Here is a 7,792-nt window from a genome sequence, read left to right as displayed (position 1 = left end):
GGGGCCGCGTCCGGCCGGTCCCGGAAGGTCTTCTTTTCCCGCGCGCCGCCTCGAGGGCGCAGCCGTCGTTCGGGGGTCACGTGAACCCACGCCTCGCGTGTCGGGCCGTTCTGATAAAGGGCCTCCTCCTACCGCGGGCGCGGGTCAGAGGGCTGACAAACTCACGGCTGAGCGTGGACCCGTCCGGGGCGTCCAGTTCCAGTGGAGAGGCAGGAAACCAAGCGTGCTGACGGGAGGAGCATGGTCTGTGCGTAAAACTCCGGGTCGCTGTCGTTATTCCGTCAAGAAATATGTCCTGTAAACTCTTCATTTGTTAGCACCGTACCAGACGCAAGGGATGCGACAGAGAACAAGGCAGGCACTTCGAGAGTTCACAGTCTGTTGAAGAAGACCGACAAGGAAACAATTGAGATGCGTTGTGAAAAAATGACCACAATGAGTTCTTGACGGGTGCCGTAAGAGCACGGGGGAGACGGGGTAGGAGGTCTGGAAAGGCTTTAAGACGACGTCTGAGTGACACGCGAAGAGCCGATGTAACGAAGGAAGAATACCTAAGTAAAGGAAACGAGATGGAAAAGTCGAAAGACGCGGTCGCATTGAGCACTTGGGGAGGTTGTTCTATGCCACAGGGATACAGGAGTTGCCGGGAAGATGGTGAGAGGTAGGCAGAGAACTTTGTGAATCTGGTTGGTGCTGTTTCAAAGTGTGGAGCAGGTGGGTTGTCTTCTGAAAGCCTTAGATTCTACAGATCATGTCTGTTAGAACTCAGGATTCATTTGGATCCGAAATCTTCCCGGTACCAGAATGCTCTGAATGCGACGTTTATTGAGAGCGGTGGTATACAGCGTGCAGAACTGGTAATACTCCGCAATGTAACAGATTCCTGAAAAACGAATTGAAAATCAACAAATAGTTGTTGATTATCTAGTGTGTACATGAAAAGCAACAGAATATAAGCAATTACCCCAATTGATTAATAAAATAACTATTACACCGAGTTAAAATTGGAAATATTTCTGAAACAATTTCAAGTAGTAATTATTTCATATCTTCACTCTTAAAACTTAAATATTGATACTATATGGTATTTACAAAGTTTTGTATATGCATTTTGATTCTCCCAGCAGAGATAGGCAGGTGATATTAGTCCCTCCATTCTTTAGTTGAAAACACTGAAATTTTTTTTTTAAAGCAAGGAAGAGAAAGGGAAAAACAGACACCATATCCAAAGATGAGTGCAGTCAGCTAATAAGAAACACCATGAGGATCCATGTCCTCCTCCTACTCACTATACCATATCCTACTGTGTTCTGTGGCAGTATTACTATTGTTTAGATGTTAAGGTTAGAAAGGTTGATGGTAGTAAACCTAAATACTTTTGCAATTTATTTAACGATCAGTTTTATAATTTATTTGTTAACTTATGTTAACATTTCAACATCATTTACCTACAGTGGTCTCTTTCTACTAGCCCTTTTTCTGGAATATTTAAAGATCAAATGAGATTATGGTGTTTTTCTTTCTCCTTAAGTGGTAGTTGTCAATGTGATTAAGCTTCAATACCAATACTGGTGAAGATTTTAGAATAAAAGTTTAAAATTTTGGACTTTTAAAAAATGTGAAGTATATTTAGATGCAAAGCATTAGCCACAGGGGAAAAAATGGAGAAAGCCAGTGGCGTGTATACTGTTTAAACTCTTCAAAACTATGTTATATGAAAACAATAAACTGACATGTTCACTAAGTTATGTAATACAAGTATCTTGAATCTTCAACAGTCTTTCAGTAGATCCCTTATTCCAGAGTATATGGAATATATATTTACCTTTTTAAAATATATTTGTTTGGCTGCATTGCATCTTAGTTGCAGCACATGGAATCTTTGTTGCATCACGCAGGATCTTTCACTGCTGCGACAGACTCTCTAGCCTGCGTTGTGGCACGCAGGTTCAGTAGTTGAGGCGCTTGGGTTTAGTTGATCAACGTGCATGCAGGATCTCTGTTCCTTGACCAGGAATTGAACCCATGTCCCCTGCATCGATAAGCGGATTCTTAACCACCAAGGTTAAGACTTCCTTGGACCACCAAGGAAGTCTTGAGTTATACATTTTAAGCCCCCTTAAGTGTGAGTGTATAACAGTAAATTTTATGATTTTTACTACAAGGAGCTAAAAACATGTGTCCACACAAATACCTGCTCACAAATGTTTATACTAGCTTTATTCTTAATTGCCAAAACTTGGGGCAACCTAGATGTCCTTCAGTAGGTAAATGTATAAAAAAAACTGTGGTACATCCATAAAATGGAATCAAGCCATGAAAAGATATATGCTTAGTTGCTCAGTCTTGTCTGACTCTTTGTGACACCATGCACTGTAGCCTACCAGGCTCCTCTGGCCATGAGGATTCTCCAGGCTACAATACTGGAGTGGTTTGCCATGCCCTCGTCCAGGGGATCTTCCCAACCCAGCAATCAAACCCAGGTCTACTGCAGTATAGGTGAATTCTTACCGTTTGAGCCACCGGGGAATCCCTGAAAAGGTTTCAGTTCAGTTAAGTCGTGTCCGACTCTTTGCGACCCCATGGACTGCAGCACGCCAGGCCTCCCTGTCCATCACCAACTCCCGGAGTTTACTCAAACTCATGTCCATCGAGTCAGTGATGCCATCCAACCATCTCATCCTCTGTCATCCCCTTCTCCTCCTGCCTTCAATCTTTCCCAGCATCACAGTCTTTTCAAATGAGTCAGCCCTTCACATCAGGCCAAAGTATTGAAGTTTCAGCTTCAACATCAGTCCTTCCAATGAACATTCAGGACTGATCTCCTTTAGGATGGACTGGTTGGATCTCCTTGCAGTCCAAGGGACTCAAGAGTCTTCTCCAACACCACAGTTCAAAAGCATCAATTCTTCGGCGCTCAGTTTTATGGTCCAACTCTCACATCCATTCGTGACTACTGGAAAAACCATAGCCTTGACTAGACAGACCTTTGTTGGCAAAGTAATGTCTCAGCTTTTTAGTATGTTATCTAGGTTGGTCATAACTTTCCTTCCAAGGAGTAAGTGTCTTAATTTCATGGCTGCAGTCACCTTCTGCAGTGATTTTGGAGCCCAAGAAAATAAATTTTGTCACTGTTTCCATTGTTTCCCCATCTATTTGCCATGAAGTGATGAGCCCAGATGCCATGATCTTAGTTTTTTGAATGTTGAGTTTTAAGCCAGCTTTTTCACTCTCCTCTTTCATTTTCATCAAGAGGCTGTTTAGTTCTTCACTTTCTGCCATAATGGTGGTGTCATCTGCATATATGAGGTTATTAATATTTCTGCCGGCAATCTTGATTCCAGCTTGTGCTTCTTCCAGCCCAGCGTTTCTCATGATGTACTCTGCATAGAAGTTAAAGAAGCACGGTGACAATATACAGCCTTAACGTACTCCTTTTTCTATTTGGAACCAGTCTATTGTTCCATGTCCAGTTCTAACTGTTGCTTCCTGACCTGCATACAGATTTCTCAAGAGGCAGGTCAGGTGGTCTGGTATTCCCATCTCTTTCAGAATTTTCCACAGTTCATTGTGATCCACACAGTCAAAGGCTTTGGTGTAGTCAATAAAACAGAAATAGATGTTTTTCTGGAACTTTCTTGCTTTTTCAATGATCCACTGGATATACCTGGAAAGGTTTTGGGGAATCTTAATGCATATTACTAAGTTAAAGAAACCAATCTGAAAAGGCTATATACTGTATGATTCCAATTATATGACATTACAGAAAACTCAAAACTTTGGAGACAGTAAAAAAGATACGTGATTTCCAGGAGTTTAGGGGTAAGGGAAGAATAAGTGCAACATAGGGATTTTTAGAGCTGTGAGTTTATTCTATGTGATACTGTAGTTGTGATTACATATCATTATACATTTGTCCAAACTCTGAATTTACAATACAAAGTGCGAATCCTAACATAAACTCAGGACTTTAGTTAATAATTATGCATCAGTGTTGGTTTATCAATTGCAACAATTCTGCACTGGTGCAGGGTGTTGATGGTGAGGAAAACTGTGTGTGTGTGTCTGTGTATGTGTGTGGGAATAGGGTATATTGGGTCTCTGCTATGTTGTATTCAATTTTGCTATTGACCTGAAAGTTCCCTAAAAAGTAAAGTCTACTGTAAGTATGCTTGGGCATGAATACATAGATACACTCATTCAACTATAAGTTTTATAAACTCTAAATACCAATCAAATATTTCCAGTGACAATTTAGTGTCCAAAACGAGATGTACTGTAAGTATAAAATATATGCTAGATTTCAGATTTAGTACAAAAGAATATAAAACATCTCAACATTCTCTACTGATTACATGTTGAAATGGTAATATTTTTGACATATTGGTTAAATATCAGAATTTCACTTTTTTTTTTTTTGACAGTTCCATGCAGCTTGTGGGATCTTAAGTTTCCTGACCGGGGATCAAACCTGGGCCCTTGGCAGTGAAGGCATGGAGTCCTAACCACTGCCAGGGAATTCTCTCACCTATTTTTTAAAGGAGGCTACTAGAAAATCTTTAAGTTACACAGGTAGCTTGCATTATATTTCTATTAAATAGTGTTGCACAGGATATTCACAGGGCTTGTTCTCACACTGCATCTTCAGAAAGGCCCTCCCTGGTTATCCTATTTGAAATAGGATACAACATTTATTGTATCCTATTCCATCTTCCATCAACATTTATATATTCAGATCTAATTTTTCTCATAGCATTTATCACTGAGTATAGAAAATAGTTATTGCTTCCTCTGCCGCGCAAGTTCCATGAAGGCAGCAGCTGTTGCTGTTGTATCCCTAGTACTCAAAACAGTTCTCTACTCAGGAAGGAGTTGAAAGAACGATCCGTGTTCTTTCATGATGGATTCTTTAGGCTTATGTGTTAAGGAGTGGGGTGGACAGCATCTTGAGGACTTAATAAACATTTGAAGAGTGAATTCCAAATTCACATTTCAGGGTCTCAGCATTTCAGCCCTCCATTTCCAAATACAGAACCCTACCTGTGTATGTCCTCAAGTCCATTCTGCTGCCGCCTCCCATCTGCTATTTAACCCATCCACTGATTTTTCATTTCAGTTATTGCACTTTGCAATTCTAGAATTCTCATTAGGTGTTTATTTAAACGTATTTATTTTTAATTTGAGGATAATTGCTTTACATTATTGTGTTGCTTTCTGCCCACATGAATCAGCCACAGGTATAATACATTGTATTGCCTCCTTCCTGAGCCTCTGTCCCACCTCCCACCCCACCCTACCCCTCTAGGTTGTCACGGAGTACCGGGCTGAACTCTATCACAGAGCAAGTCTCCACTGGCTCTCTAATATTACATATGGTAATGTGCATGTTTCCATGTTGCTCACTGCGTTCATCCCACCCTCTCCTTCTCGCCCTGTGTCCACAAGTCTGGTCTCTGTCTGCCGTCTCCAGCGCTGCCCTGCAGATAGGTTCATCAGTGCCGTCTTTCTAGAGTCCATATATATGCGTTAATATACGATAGTTTTTCCCTTTCCGACTTCACTCTAATAGGCTCTATCATTAGGTTTTTATAGCTTTTGTTTCTGTGCTAAGATTCCCTGTTCACTCATATTTTCATTTAATCTTTGAACATATTTTTAACACCTGCATTAGCAAATAACAATATAACAACAGTAAAAGAGACCATCTCAATTTTTCCAACTATGGACCACAATTTCTTTTGTCTTTGTATATCCAGTAATTTTTTAAATTGAATACTGTGTATCTCTTGTAGAGATTCTGAATTCTGTCACCTCCTGAAAATTGATGATTCTTACTCTAGCCAGCACGTCAGTTCCTGGGCGGTCACCTTACACTAGTGTAGGCTTGGCTTTGTGCTCCATTAGCTCAAATCTGTGGAAAGCAAGGAGGACTCGGGTCTCCACACTCTGACTCCCCTGCCATTCGAGTCAGAGCATGTTAGGGCCGTCTACAGTAGGTGTCACTCCGGGGTATGGTCTTCATACTCCTGAAGTACAGTCTTTCTAGTGTTTTAGCTGGCTACACTGTTGTTAAGGAGTGTTCCACCTTCGGAGGCCCAGACACCCAGGGTCCCTCAGCACTGTTTTTCTGCCAGCACTGCTTGACCTGGGTATCTCTGTTCCGTTCTCATCGGTGTCGCAACTGCTGTTCGGTTAAGTATCCGGTGGTCTTGCTGTGGTTATATACCCTGTCCTCAGGCATGGACTTGTGGGGACCCCTTTATGGATTTCTGAGGCCACCTCTCTAAATAGCTTCCTTCTCTGACGCCCCACCCCACAGATTCCAGCATCTCAGCTGCTCCCCACGTGATCTCCATCTTGGCTTGCACTCAGCCTCTACACCTCAGGGAGCAGGCTGACTGTGGGGCTCAAGTGCTCAAGTTTCCCCTCTCTGAGAAGTTTCAGTTTTGTGCTACCTGAAAACAGGTGCTTAATGTATCAATATCTTGTCCAATTTTATAGTTGCTACTAATCCAGGAGGGCTAGGTAAGTTACTAAATCACAGCCAGAAGCAGAAGTCGGCCTTCCCTCAGAGTTTTTGATGTGGATCTAAGGAAGGAGGAGCAGCGTCTCTCAGGGGGCAAAACAGAAACCCTGGCCTGCTGGAAATCTTGGTTGGAGCTTTGGGGTGGAGCTGGCCTGAGAGAATGACGAACAAGTGGAGAGCAGCAGCAATCAGAGTGGAGAGCTGCCAGCATTCAAGGCCCCGTTTCAGCTGTCCTCAAGCCAGGAGGAGTTTACCCTGTATGCATTTCCCCCTCCAGCCCCATCTTTTTTTCTGGGATAGTTGGTCTAATTTTCATCTAGAACCCTTAGCGAGGGGTACCTTTTAAAAGCAATTAGATGTAGTCCAATTAGAATTGAATGTTAATGGCCCACATGTGATGTTAAGACTCAATAACCTAAACTTTGAAAATGAATTCATGTCACATTGTCTTATTGGAGCGTATGGTAAAATATGTGAGAGACGTTTCCAAGGTCAGCCATTGTGGGAAGTGACTGTCTGCCTCATAAATATGTTGGGTTGTTTTTTTTTTTAATTCTCTACCCTCATATTCTAGCAAATTTCGTTCTAAGATGATACAAATGAGAAGTCAAAAAAGCATATAATCTTAAGACTTTTAAATAAAGGGATATGTTTGAGAAATGACTTTGCAAGTCATATTCACATTTTCTCTGGAACCGTTTTTTTCATGTATATTTTATATCTGCATTTTCTCTTTATTGGGACAGTAGCAAATAACCCGGGAGAAGGCAATGGCACCCCACTCCAGTACTCTTGGCTGGAAAATCCCATGGATGGAGGAGTCTGGTAGGCTGCAGTCCATGGGGTCACGAAGAGTTGGACACGACTGAGCGACTTCACTTTCACTTCTCCCTTTCATGCAGTGGAGAAGGAAATGGCAACCCACTCCAGTGTTCTTGCCTGGAGAATCCCAGGGACGGGGGAGCCTGGTGGGCTGCCGTCTCTGGGGTCGCACAGAGCCGGACACGACTGAAGTGACTTAGCAGCAGCAGCAGCAGCAGCAGCAAATAACCCGAACTTATTCGGTTCTCCCTATCTTACCCCTTCCATACTACTTTTAGCCTCATTTCTATTATCCTTGCTCATGAGACTCTAGCCTCACAACTGCACTGTTTCAGTTACATGAAAATCTGATTATCTGGAACTTTATAGGCCTTGGAACTTTTTGTTTAATTTATAATGGAATTAATGTGTTGTATATGAATAAGAATCAGAAAAATAGAAAAA

Source organism: Bison bison, unplaced genomic scaffold (assembly GCF_000754665.1).
Source record: "Bison bison bison isolate TAMUID 2011002044 unplaced genomic scaffold, Bison_UMD1.0 scf7180017864213, whole genome shotgun sequence".
NCBI lineage: Eukaryota > Metazoa > Chordata > Mammalia > Artiodactyla > Bovidae > Bison > Bison bison.
This window is presented reverse-complemented; position numbering follows the sequence as displayed.